We start from the raw sequence: 14,775 nt of genomic DNA on the forward strand, positions 1-14,775 counted from the left end.
CAGCAATCAAAATAATAATAAAAGTTGCTGAAAATTAACCCTTCCCTGGTCATCAATACATGAAATGACCCCGAGAGAATCGTGCCCTTGAACTGGAGGCAACTCAAGACAATATTCATAACAGCTTTGGTCAACCTGAGGTCTGAGAGCTACCTATGGCCCTAAGCCTAATTACACATGGGCGAGCGAAGCCTGGAGGGAGACAGGAAGAATGGGAGTAGAAAAAGGACAGAGGCGGGAGGAGGAACTGAAATGGATGGAGGGATGAACAAAGGGAAAGAGGCAAGGAGGGAATCCTTCTGCAAGTGCTCTGACTCTTCTCTGAAGAGGCACGGGGGGGTGTTTATACCCAACCCCTTTGGGCTCTGGTATCACCCACCAATGGCATGTGCACCCAGACATATTTGCTCCAGTGGAATGCAACCCTAGAGACAGAGATAGATAGAGATGATAGAGATAATAGAGATGAGAGAGAGAGAGAGAGAGAGAGAGAGAGAGAGAGAGAGAGAGAGAGATTTGGGGGGGTGGAATGTTTCCTATCTCTGGTTTATATTTATCACTTTCTATTATGTGCTTCAGAACACACTAGTACATTATAGTGAAAACTGATATTAGCTATTGTGAATGACTCTCTCTCTCTCTCTCTCTGAACTAAGTCGATGTTGTTGCTGTTTCCTGTAGTATAGTACAGTACAGTAGTACAGTAGGAAGTGCCTTCTCTAGGCTTTGGTTTGGGCAGGGGATTGATGTAGAACTATAGGTCCTTGTGTGGTCACTTTGCCTGCCCTTTGTCTCAAGTGCCTTGCAATATAACTTGAGCGCCACTTCATATAGGATTATTCTTTTACACAGATAGGATTTCAGTGCGGAGGGGTGGGGAGGTTGTCATGTGTCCATATGACATGTGGAATTCCTCTGTTTCTCTGATCATGAATACACACACAGAGAGAGAAAAGTATATGTGTTAGGCATAAATGACTTCCCTCATGGGAGTTTGTTATCCCATTCCCGCACCCGGGTTGTTCGAACTCTCTGTGTGATAAAGTGAATAAATGGTGGTTGCAATTTTGTTTTGCTGTAAGCTAGTTCTGGATTTTGTGACTGGATTTTTGTTAATATTATATTAGCTTCATTTTATATTATTTGCATTGTTTTAGCTCGTTTATCATACATTGCCCTGAGAACTTGTGTTGTGGGATGACTAACAAATATCAACAATGATTAATATAATTAATAACATTTCCATCTGCCAAAGTTGGAGTGAAAATGAGTTGTTCTCCAGTCAGGAAAAATGCTTCAGATATGATGATATTACAGAGAGGCTGAAGTACTGGGAAGTCTTTCTTTTCCTTTACTATACTTGCCCCAAATAGAACCATTACCATCTTCCTTAAATCAGGCCCTTAATGTTGTGAAAATTTGCCCTGAAGAAGTTTGGATTTGATATCCTGCTTTATCACAACCCGAAGGAGTCTCAAAGCGGCTAACATTCTCCTTTCCCTTCCTCCCCCACAACAAACACTCTGTGAGGTGAGTGGGGCTGAGAGACTTCAAAGAAGTGTGACTAGCCCAAGGTCACCCAGCAGCTGCATGTGGAGGAGTGGAGACGCGAACCCGGTTCCCCAGATTACGAGTCTACCGCTCTTAACCACTACACCACACTGGCTCCCAGTGAAGGTAAAAGGTGCTTGTTTAAATTCACCCCCATCTGACAATGGTCTTCAATTAGTGGGTCACAAGCCACTACTAGTTCAGAGCCTGATCCAAGATGAGTTGCAACAGCAGCATTACCAACCATCCAAATACATGAGAACAAATTAAGAAATGTTTCCCTAAATGCATATTTGGATTAATGGTGTGTTTGGGGTCTGGAAAGGCTAAAGACTATGGAACTAGATAATAAGACTGCACTTTATGAGTAGAATTCAATAATATTCAGTAGTTACCTTTGGAATAAATGTCTAGAGAAGTGCTATGTAGATATAATGGAATGGAAACCATAATGGGTGACAAGTTTTGTATTTGTACCAAAAAAAAAAAAAAAAAAGTGGTGGATGCTGCTGGACTGCAACTCCCATCATTTCTTGCCATTGTTCATGCTGACTGTGGCCAATGAGAGTTAGAGTCAGGGCCGGCCCATTCATGAAACAAGGTGGGGTGCCTGCTTCAGGCGGCAGGATCCACAGAGTACCAGATATAGTCTCCAAGGCATGCATCGCCCACTGCTGCTGCAGTGGCAAGTACAGCTCGTCTCTCATTCTTGTTCCCAAAGCAGATCTTTACTCCCCCTTTGTTTCTGATGTAGATCTTCACTCACCCCTTCTCCCCTGTTGAGGGGTGCACCATTTTACAGTTTGCCTCAGGTGCCAAAACATCTTGGGCCAACTCTGGTTAGAGTCCACAACATCTGGAGAGCCATAGGTTCCCCACCATTGGTCTTGCGTATCTATTTTCTGCTTTCACAGATTGCATTCAATTCTCTTGAGTGAAGGGTGGTTAAGACTACTGATGTGATGCCTTTAGAAGTAACTAAGCTGCAGTTCTTCAAGAGATACCGTATTTTTTGCTCTATAAGACTCACTCCCCCCCCCTAAAAAGTAAGGGGAAATGTGTGTGCATCTTATGGAGCGAATGTAGGCTGCGCAGCTATCCCAGAAGCCAGAACAACAAGAGGGATCGCTGCTTTCACTGCGCAGCAATCCCTCTTGCTGTTCTGGCTTCTGGGATTCAAAATATTTTTTTTATTGTTTTCCTCCTCCAAAAACTAGGTGCGTCTTATGGTCTGGTGTGTCTTATAGAGCAAAAAATATGGTACATGCAAGAGCCTCCCTTTTGTCCCTTGGGATAAAGGAGATTTCTGACATTCTCTGGAGTCAGACCTTCTGCCTTCGGTTACCTAAGAAGCCCTGAAAGATTGCCGCTATGTACGAAACAATGAAGGCCGGCAGCCACAGCCAAATAGCCCAAGTGAGGTGGGGGTGGAAATAGAGTCTGAAGCTGAAGACAAGGTTCAACTTGTTTCCAATGTCCTGTTTTCCTTTCCTTTCTCCTTCCTGCATTTCACCACAATTTTATTTTCCACATCAAACATAACTCCCCCATTTCCTCTGAAAGTCCTCACATTTTCTGCTGCAGGTAGTTAATGCAACATGCTAACAGAAAGATATAGGAAAATTTACCCTAATCAGCCGCATCACTACCTATGCAAGAAAACAAGACAATTGTGCTACACACCAAAGATTGCACACTTCACACCAGTTAAATCGCCAGGAAAATTGATAAACAGAAATACAGAAATGAAGTGGTTTGGGAATGATGCCTAGAATCTCTGGAATAACTGAGTAAGTGTATGGTGTCCATTTAGCTAGCGCAGAAGCCCTCACAGTCACAGGCATGGGGTGGGCAATGAGTTTTACCACGGAGCCAACTTCTGGCGACGTTAAGAACTCACCATCTTTGGAGGCTGCCGTTCAAAGAAAAGGATGGCCACTAGGTGGCAGTAGAAACCTCTTAAATAGGATTGTAATGGTAAGGCACAGCTGACTCTTCAGTACTAAATCTATGAAACTTTAAAGCAAAAGTTACAGTCTGATTCTATGATTTTTTACTTGGGAGTATGCTCCACTGTGTTCAACGGGGCTTACTCACAGGTAATATAATAATAATAATAATAATAATAATAATAATAATAATAATAATAATAATAATAATATATTATTATTATTATTATTTATACCCCACCCATCTGGGCGGCTTCCAAAAGAATATTAAAATACTATGATACATCAAACATTAAAAGCTTCCCTAAACATAGGGAAGTGAGCATAGGATAGTGGACTTAAACTGCAGTTCTATACACACTTATCTGAAAGTTCCATTGAACTCAATGGAGCTCACTTCTGAGCAGCCACATATAGGATTGCAGTTAAGCACAGTCAACTCAACAGAAAATAAGTCCATGGCTTAAATGACCAGTGGGTTAGAGCATGGTGCTGATAACATCAAGGTTGCAGGTTCGATCCCCGTCTGGGACAGCTGCATTTTCCTGCATTGCCAGAGGTTGGACTAGATGATCCTCAGGGTCCCTTTCAACTCTTCAAATCTATGATTCCATGATCTCTCACTACTGAAGTCAGCTGGTCAAAACTTATCTTGGCACACCTGTCCAAAATCTTAAAATAACATTATTAAAATAATCATTGAAAACTAATAAAAATTACATATATATATATATACACACACACACACACACACACACACACACACACACACACACATGAATAGCATGGTAAATTTTCTATACCAATAGAATTCTATAGACACATATAAATTTGATTTTATGGGGTGGTGACAAGGCAAGCAGACAAGGAGAGTTAGCATATTGAGCAATGTTTTTTTCTAAAATTCCATCCAGAGATAGCATTTGACTTCGCAAAGTTTATGTGATTAGCAGTAGGATTAGTATTTCTGTTATCATTATCATTATTTAAAACACACACAGCAGGAGTCAATAGCGAGGGTGCAACCTAAACTAGAACTGGATAAATATACATTATGGCAAGTGTGGGGAACTATGGCCCTCCAAATGTTTCTGGACTCCAATTTCCATCAGCCACAGCAAGAAGCGACAGTGGCCAGGGATTATGGGAACTGGAGTTCAGCAACACTTGGAGGGCCACCTGTATTAAACCTGTATTAAAGGATGAGTTAAAGGGTGATCATTGGTCAAAGGTACAGAAAGGTCACTAGGTAGAACAGGAAGGATAGATCCATGTTATTATTATTTTTTCTTAAGTTCCTCTTAGATAGTTCAGAAATTATGTCACCAATAAAGATTTTATTTCTCAAGAGGCAATGTGGAAATAGGCCTTTGGCACTACTCTACCTTTCTAACAAGGTGAAAATTCAACACATCCTGTTCTCAGCGGATAATGCTTCAGTATAGACCAGGTCTGAGGAACTTAAGGCTCTCTAGATGCTGGTAGGCTACAGCTCCCATCAGCCCTGACCACTGGCCATGCTGTCCCCCCACCGTTGGCATAAACACCATTCCGTAGGATAGAACAGCTGTGGGTGTGATCCAAAAAAGCCTGCCCATTTCAGAATCTTCCTTGCAAAGAAATTCAAAGGGAGTAATTCACAGGTTACGCCTGCAAGTTGCACAAGAAACAATGAAAGATTTAGGCCGTGCTCACATTACCAGTTTATAAACACAGCTAGGCTGTTCTTGTTCTCAAATTGACCTGAAGCTGGGGGGGGGGGTTTGGGGGGATGCATCAAAAATCCAGAATTTTCTAAGAAATGAGGGGATAGATAGGGATTGTGGCTAATGTCATGTGTCCACCACTTCCCAAACCACTCATGAACAGTTATTGAAGATGAATGGTGGAAGATTCCGGAGAGGCAGTGACAACCACCTAATAATAATAATAATATATTTATACCCTACCATCTAGCTGGGTTTCCCCAACCACTCTGAGCGGCTCCCAACAAAATTAATGATAACAATAATAATAAAAAGCGATGAAACGTCAGACATTAAAAACTTGGATTGTCCTTAAAGAGGATTGGACAAATTCATGGAGGTTAAAGGCTGGCCTGATGGCTATCTTTACTTCCACAATTGAAGATTGTACTCTTCTGATGGAAGCCCTGCTCATGGGCTTCCCATAGGCATCTGGTTAGACACTGTGCGAAAAGGATGCTGAGCTAGAAGGACCACTGGCCTGATCCAGCATGGCTTTTCCTATCTAATTATTTTTGTGGGAAATAAGGTAAAGGTAAAGGGACCCCTGACCACTAGGTCCAGTCGTGACCAACTCTGGGGTTGCAGCGCTCATCTCGCTTTATTGGCCGAGGGAGCCGGCGTACAACTTCTGGGTCATGTGGCCAGCATGACTGAGCCACTTCTGGCGAACCAGAGCAGCACACGGAAACGCCATTTACCTTCCCGCAGGAGCGGTACCTATTTATCTACTTGCACTTTGACGTGCTTTCGAACTGCTAGGTTGGCAGGAGCAGGGACCGAGCAACGGGAGCTCACCCCGTCACGGGGATTCGAACCACTGACCTTCTGATCGGCAAGTCCTAGGCTCTGTGGTTTAACCCACAGCACCACCCGCGTCCCAGTTGTGGGAAATGCCGAGGAACAAAATCTATTTCAGATCTTTTCCCCTTTTCATTTAGAAAGGGCAGCTATGGTTTCAGCTCCAAAGAAGGAGGATTGATGCCTTTTGCAAACGCATCCTATTTTCCTCTGTCCTGTTCCTGGCTTTGTAGCTAATGAGTCATACAAAGAATACTGATGGAATCTGGTCTCAGTGGAGTCAGTGGAAATGTTGCCATTGACATCAATGCATCTTATTTCCAAAGTCACGTATAAATTGGCTACAAATTCACACTTTTAAAATGTCTGTACAATCATACCTTGGGTTAAATATGCTTCGGGATGAATATTTTCGAGTTGCACTCTGCGGCGACCTGGAAGTAATGGAGCATGTTACTTCCGGGTTTTGCCGCTCATGCATGCACAGACGCTCAAAATGACATCATGTGCGGAAGCAGCAAATCACGACCCGCGCATGCGCAGACGTGGGTTGCGTTCGCTTCAGGATGCGGGCGGGGCTCTGGAATGGATCCCGTTCACATCCAGAGGTACCACTGTATCACGTTATCCTAAAGATCAAATTAAGCAAAAATCAATGAGGCTACTCAAGAATATGTTTGTGGTCTTTGTGCTTTTCCATGTTCAGTTTGAGCAATTTTTGTATCAGTGTACAGTGGTACCTCGGGTTACATACGCTTCAGGTTACATACGCTTCAGGTTACAGATTCCGCTAACCCAGAAATAGTACCTCGGGTTAAGAACTTTGCTTCAGGATGAGAACAGAAATTGTGCTCCGGCGGCACAGTGGCAGCGGGAGGCCCCATTAGCTAAAGTGGTGCTTCAGGTTAAGAACAGTTTCAGGTTAAGAAAAGACCTCTGGAACGAATTAAGTACTTAACCCGAGGTACCACTATACTTTCTTACAAATATGCAAAGTATTTCAATAGTACATTTTCTGCCTATACCAAAGGCATGACTGATCCTGGTCATTCACTTTTGCCACTGTGGAATAAACCATAGCTAAAATGGAGCTATATGAGTGGCATATGCCTGACTCTGTCTCACTTACCAAGAGATATTCTGTCCTGTCCTTGAAAAGTGGGTGAACTCAGAACCTAGCCTAGGGGAGCTGAGAATATCAATTCTGCAAACCAGCGCCAAATGGAAGTTCTCATCTAGCACCAGAGGCAGATCGAATTATGTTCGCGGTTGCCGCTGCATCAGAGCTTGGCATGAGATATGCTTAGCACAGCCATCCACAATCTGATGTGCTTAGATGTTTTGGACTTTGTCAATGCCACACTGGCTAGGGTGGTGGCAGGTATAGTCTGAAATATTTTTGCATGTTATTTTCCTGTATGTATGCATTTTAATGCACAATTCACCCCAGTATAAGTATTTTTGTACACACCATGTTACTGGTGCATTGCATTGCACAATTCAGTGAACTGAAAATTTCAAAGGGTGGCTGTGTTTCAGTTTGAGTACCATTTTGGAAAGTACAAATTAGGTAAGTAAGCATGTAAATGTGAACTGAATCAATTTTATCCACTACCCCTATCAAAGACAGTACCCTTAAGCTATTATCTCACCCCAACTTTGCTAGCAGTAGATGTAGCCTCACCCCTATAAGCACAAAGAAATAGTATGTCATCCCAGTATTTGGGGGGGGGGGGACGGACGGACGGACAGAAACAAGAATCAACATTGTGTCTGTCCAGACACCACCTATGCTGGCAGTCTTGTTCAGGTAAATTCTTATTAGTTTAGAATGAAACCAATTCAAATGCCTTTTTCTTCTTTGGATCAATGCTTGTATCTTACAGAATTCTAAACAATGTACAAAGTGCATCAGAATGTGGTAAGCTGCCATGATGGCTTAGAAACGATCTCTAGGATCAGAAAGATGCCTTTGAACAGCAGCAGGAGAAGGCTGTTGTCCATGCATTCAAATTGTGGGCCTCTGTGATCTGTCCAAACATCTTGCTGGCTACTGTGGACATGAGATGTTGGGCTAGATGAAACTTTGGTCCAATCCAGCTGGACGTTTCTTCTGGTGCTCTTATGTCCCAAGAGTATCATGGCCCATAAAATTCATATGAGGAACCCAACCTCATTAAATCATATGTCTTCTGACTATGAATGTACATGTTCAAGCACAAACAATGTCCCTGACAGCACTATAGCTACTGTAAAGGTCAAAAAACCAAATATTTTCTCTGGGAATAAAATACCATTTTGTTGAGACATTCATCAACTGTGGACTCAAAACTACGTAAATACTTTTCATTCTAGAATTTGACAGGCCATAATTGGCAGCTTTGGATACTGATGTCTTGAAGAGATACCCCACCCCCGGCACTCCTGGACTCTTACTTCTGGTACAAGAAAACAGGAAACATTTGTACTTCTGAAAGTTACAAGATGTTAATATTGGAAGAGAAACTGTTTAAAATGCTTGTTCTCAAAATAGTCTCCACACAGAGTGTGAGCTGATGTTTTAGAGACGAGTGAGAGTTATAGTTGGCAAGGATCTCATATCCTTTCATACGCTAGATGTATAAAGCTTTGGCATCCCTCTGACAAATAGTTAGTATTGCACTCTGTGTCTACAGAGGAAACACATCATCAGGCAGTGACGTATCTCTATATAAGCACACTCAGACTAAGGCCATCACTCACCTCCCTAAACCCCCAGCAACATAAGACAACAATTTATATTACAGTGAGAATCTGTAATGGACATTGCTTGAGCAGATCTGTTTGATGAGCTGCCTTTGAACAATAGAAACAGATGGAGTGATTCAAACTGTATGACTTGTTTTGCGCATTTCGTTCATATGTAAAATATTCACTCCACGTCACTTTGGAATTTCCTTGCAGTGAACACCTAGGTATACCTGTGGATTCACTTCAGATACACTCCACAAATAAAACCAACATTTTTGTCATTTTTAAAATACTATCTCGTTTTCTTTTTCAAAGATAGGCTGGTTAAGGTGATGTCACTGCCTTCGTTGCATTTACCGGTAATCTCGTTTGGTGAACATTGTCATTATTTGCCAAGACGATTTTGTCGTGAGAAGTGATCCAGCTCTATAATGCTAGAAGGCGGCCAGTTCAACCCATTTCAGCTGCTACTCCACTCACTGGTTAGATGTGCCTTTAACTTGTTTCTTAGTTAAGCTGGAAGAATTTAAGAAGCTGCTTCACATAATAGAACAGTCACAATGCTGGGACTGCCTTAAACTGCATTCTGTGGCAACTCTCTGTCTGGGCAATAAGCCACTCATATGCAACAGTTCACGGACTGGGTGATTTGAATGACTGTGAAGAATGTTGTCCAATCCATGTGCGATAATAGATTGCATGTGGAGACAGCTGTCATCAGTACAATTCAGAGTGACCTCCACTGCATAGCAAAACAAAAGCAAAAAACTACTATGTCTTGAGGATTTTGGCCTTGCTTTCTATTATTATTATTATTATTAAAATAAAAAATATTGTTATTTATTCATTATTTAATAAGGGTGGTAAAAGGTAAAGTTTGTAAAGGACCTCTGGACAGTTAAGTCCAGTCAAAGGCAACTATGGGGTGTGGCGCTCATCTCACTTTTCAGGCTGAGGGAGCCGGCATTTGTTCACAGACAGCTTTCCAGGTCATGTAACCAGCTTGACAAAACCACTTCTGGTGCAACGGGACACTGTGACGAGTGCCAGAGTGCACGCAAACACCAATTACCTTCCTGCCAAAGTGGTAACTATTTATCTACTTGCACTGGGGTGCTTTCAAACTGCTAGAAACTGGGACAGAGCAACAGAAGCTCACCACGTCATGTGGATTTGAACAGCCAACCTTCCGATCGGCAAGCCCAAGAGGCTCAGGGGTTTAGACCACAGTGGTGGACATCTAAGACACACTCCAAGTAAACCCGTTGAAATCTATGGAGTTACAAAAGTGTACTGATTTCAACAAGAGCTTAACTAATGGAACATACATTCCACCTTTCTGTTAAAAATTCACCTAAGGTGGCTAGCAAAATGAATTCTCCAAATGCCCACAATCCTAGAACAGTTTCATAACCAAGACAACAAAAGAAAAGCAGCAATTAATGACAAGGGAGTAAATAGAATCAGGCCATCAGGCAGAGGTGTGCTGAAATAAGAAGAAAAAAAGCTTAAATTGCTTGATCCTAACTTTACTTCCGTGAATATGAACAGAGTTCATGGTTTATGGTTTAGAATTTTCACATATCTCCCTTCTGTCTGCTGTTTCTGCACAACCTGAAAATCTGCTCTTTGATAATGGGAGGGTGGGGCTTGGGAACTGGTTGGGAACTGGTAGGCGGGGCTGCAGAGAGATGGCCTCCTTACATGATCAGAGAAGTAACTTAAGATAGAATGCCAGCAAGGAGGGGGTTAAATGGACCTCCAAGGACAAGAAGTTCCAAAACCTGGATGGTACAGTTGATAGATCCCTTTCCTATGTTTCTTCCTACCAAACCTCAGAAAGAGGCCTCTTCAAATAATCTCAGCGTATGGGAGGAAACAGGCCTTTATTTATCCTTCCTGATCCCAAGACTTTGTAAAACCTTACAAGTGATAACCTGCATTTAGAATTGTATCTAGAAATGGATTGGCAGCCATTGTAAGTGATGTAAAAGAGAAGTTGTGTGCTCCCTCACAAAAAAACCTGGCCATATTGCTAACTGTACTAGCTGGGGTTTATAGCAGCTAAACTAGTTTTCAAAGGCGGCAGCATGGAGAGATCCTACTGATTTAACTAAGGCATGTGTGACTGTGCCATCTTGTATGGTCAGGAAAGGAATTCTTTCCAATGTCCAAGAAAAGCTCTATTACTGCTCAATTCTGCAGATGGTATATGCTGTCACTCTGGTAACCAACTACAGAAAAGAGACTACAGAATGCCAAGCAACCCTAGAGATGGGTCACTGTAGGGTCACAATGCTTCTTCTTCCACTAAACAAAGGGACTGCCCTTTGCAATATATCTTTGGAACTGATCTGGGAAAAGGCAATCTGCTGATTTTTTAAGGGGCCTTACACTAATTAGTCAACAGTTATCTTTTTTTAATCTACATTTACTTTAATTGGGCAATAAAATGTCTTCTGGTCATCCTAGAATTCGTGGGCACCCCCATAGGTCAACCAGGTCCTGCTCACAATGCAATTCTGTACAAATCTTATCAGAGGTGAAGTCCCGTTGGGTTCAATGGGCTATGCAACCGAAAATCTGGAATTTATACAATTATTGGCATTTTGGAGAGGAGCAAAAAAAGAAAAAGAAGAAACAATCCCTGCAAATGTTCGAGGTAGGGAGACTAGCATTAAATTTTTTTTTAAAAAAAAATCCCTGTTCTAATGAAAACCACATTTTAAAACCCAGGATGGAATTCCTGGAGTCTAATGCTCAAGGCAGCCTGGTCTGGATGAGCCTGATTCGTAGTTGCAACACTGTACTGGGGAGAATGCTTTGAAGATCGTGTACACCCCTGTGATACCAATAAAATAATGTGGTACTGCCAAAATAATGGCCAGATCCTGGAAAGATATTTAGACTGTACAGATGGGAAGGAGTTTATACTAGCTAAACCAGTTAAAAACCTCTCTCTCTCTCTCTCTCTCTCTCTCTCTCTCTCTCTCTCTCTCTCTTTGGAAAGAAAAATCAGTGCAGCATATATTCTAGCAGGGAAACTAGCCATAATCTGTTTTAAAACAAATAGATTGTGTACAGCTGTCCTGTGTGCAAGGGGAAAATGATGATTTAATGTTGATTAAGAGAGAAGGCCTTTGAAGTGAGCGGAGCAGGAGCCCACAGAATGTCTTTCGTGATCATTATCAGTCTTTCACCGAAGGCAGACTTGGTGCCAAAAGCTTTTTCTCTAAACTGGTTAAGGTGGATTCGGGAGCGAAGGCTTTGTGTGTTTTAAAAGAGCTTCTCGTTCACAGGCCTCTGATGTCTTATTCTTTTAGTAGCTCTAATGTCTGAGAATAAACAGATGCAGCTTTTTCACTGGTTAACTCCAAAAAAGGGGCAAGGTCCACACAGTTTCGCCTGCATCTTGGCGTTCGTCAGGCTAGCGACTGAGCATGCATCCTGCAATAAAATCAAATCAAAGATGATTTTTTCCCTCCTCTCTCTCTTTCTTTCCCCCTATGCGCAGATGTTTTGGTAACAGGAAAAGGACTGAGTTTTCTTTCTTTTCTTTTCTTTTTAAAAAGATCCTTATGTGAATCATTAAATTACATGATGAATATGGGATGATGACGATATGCTTGTAATAGTATTGGTGGACAATGAATGCACGCAAGTGGGTCTAAGGAATCCTTTAATGTCTGTAGATAAGGGTAGTACACAGAGATAATTGTTGGCAGCAAATTGCAGATTTTACACACGTACACAGAATGTATATGAAGAAGTAGAAAGAGCCTGAAACCCCTATTATGTATATTGTCAGTTGTTATAGGATATTGTCATCTGTCAATAATTTGGTGAAAAATACACAAATGCTAGTGAGTAGAGGAAAAAATGCACATAATATTTTTTCTAGTTAAGATATTTTGGCTGTGATTTTTTCAGCCCTGGGGCTATTTCAGGGTAAATGATTTGACAGTACAAGCACAGAAAAGAGACTCAGGAAAGGAAAAGTGGTGAAGAAAAGGAATTGGATAAATTCACTTGCTGATAACTTAACTAATAGTGTCGGATGATTAAAACATAATGTGAGGCAATCTGGTGTGTTTGTATCTGAGGTGAGATTTTATCCAGGGGATTCTTGGAATTTAGGTCACGTTTTTAGCCATGACATAATGTAACTTTTATTTATTATCTATTTATTCCTCCAAGGAGCTCAAAGTGGTGTGGGTGGTTACCCTCACAAGAACCCTTGAAGGTAAGCTAGGCTGGGAAACTGGCTGAATTCAGTAGTGGTTAGAGCAGCCTTTCTCAGCTCTGCTTCCCTAGATGTTGTTGGGCTACAACTCCCATCATCCCTGACCAATGGCCATGCTGGCTAGGGATGATGGGAATTGCAGTTCAAGACCATCTGCATTGAGAACGGCTGAGTTTACCCTTGAACCTAGGACCCTAGCTTCAAATCTCCACTCAGCCATGAAGCTGGGTGCACCATCTTGAGCTACTTGGAGGAAATGTGATAAATTAAATAAAAATATGAGTGTTTATTTCCATTTTGAACTGCATATTCACTGTCATTCCCCATTTCCTACCTTCTATAATTTTGAATTTACTGCTGAATTGGATATCTGTCTCTCTTTTTTTAGTTTTCTCCTTTTTTAAATAAGCAAGCCCAGCAACATAAGCATCAAGCAAACAATTGTCATTTAACATTTAGTTATGTCAATACTTAAAAGAAAGTGACACACTGCTGCACAAGTATTAAAGAACTGACTCAATGAATTTTAAAGTGTCGCTAATATGTAGACATTCATTTATACCGCTTTCATTTCTGTGGTTCAGAATGGAACCAAATTCTTCTGCAACTGAGGCTGCAATCATATACAGTCCAATTAGAAACCACACTTGTACAGGACCAGTAAGAAAAGCCATGTAAAAGTTAAAAAAACCCAATTTGTACAAGAGAGAATTTTGCTGTGAAATTACTTCCATGCTACAAAAAGCTGAACTACTATGAAAAGATTCCTCAGAAACATATTGTCAAATGAGAAGTTTTATTATAGCTGAAAGCAGCATCACAGATATTATTATCTTAGTCTCTCTTTCTTGCCTTTGTACAATGCTAACAGAGAAACACTGACTACTTTAACAACCTTGAAGTGAACACCGGGAATGTCACCAACAGCATGCCCTTTTTGACCAAACCCATCAACCAGGATTTCATCATTTTCCTCAATGAAGTTCAGATAACCATCATGAGGAACAAAGGCTGTTATTTTCCTTTTGTTCTTGATAAGCTGAACTTGGACACACTTCCTGATGGCAGAATTTGGCTGCTTAGCTTCAACACCAACTTTCCCCAGGACAATTCCTTTGGCATGAGAAGCTCCCCCAAAAGGGTTGGCTTTCAAAGCAGTACCCAGATGTGCCTTCTTGTATTGTTTGTCATGCCATTTCTGGTCTCGGCGATGACTGCCCAGCTTCTTGGCTGGCCGAAGCCCACAGCACTTGCCCATCTTCCTCCTGCTGCAGCTGTTGCCAGTTCACCTGAAGGAACCCGAGCCTGAATTGGATATCTGAGCTGTACTGGGTTCTGGACAAGGGTGTGTTGTCCTCTCACATTGTGTAGACTGTTTAGAGTATGCAACTGGTGGTTAAAGTGCCTGGGGAGATCAGGAGTGGAAGTTGCCAAATAGGAGACTTGGAATTGAGCTTGCTGATCTTGTTCTTCTGAGAAGACCCCCATAAGGTAGTGGGAATCCTGCATCTGTTGCCCTAGATGACACATCCATGGCTGTGTCAAGCAGAGAGAGAGAGAGAGAAATAGGATGAGACACCTGTTGTTACCAGGCTACCTTACATTAAATTAAGTTCACATTTAAAAGTGAGCTTACCTACTTTGCCCTTTCCAAAGCAAGACACCAACCAAAACAACCTTTCTTCAAAATTTGCATGTCCCTGAATTGCACAATGCCATGCTCCAGCAGGGTTATATGTACAAAAATTAATATACA

General features: G+C 41.7%; 1 pseudogene across 1 annotated transcript; it reads right to left on the minus strand.

Annotated features, from left to right (window-relative positions):
* Nucleotides 1-13,798: 13,798 nt before the first annotated feature.
* LOC309349472 (small ribosomal subunit protein uS12 pseudogene) lies at nt 13,799-14,340 on the minus strand (annotated as a pseudogene). Its single transcript has one exon. The product of its transcript is annotated as a small ribosomal subunit protein uS12 pseudogene (transcript).
* Nucleotides 14,341-14,775: the final 435 nt, after the last annotated feature.

The sequence above is a fragment of the Podarcis erhardii genome (genome assembly GCF_964252035.2).
Source record: "Podarcis erhardii genome assembly, chromosome: 9".
NCBI classification, from domain to species: Eukaryota; Metazoa; Chordata; class Lepidosauria; order Squamata; family Lacertidae; genus Podarcis; species Podarcis erhardii.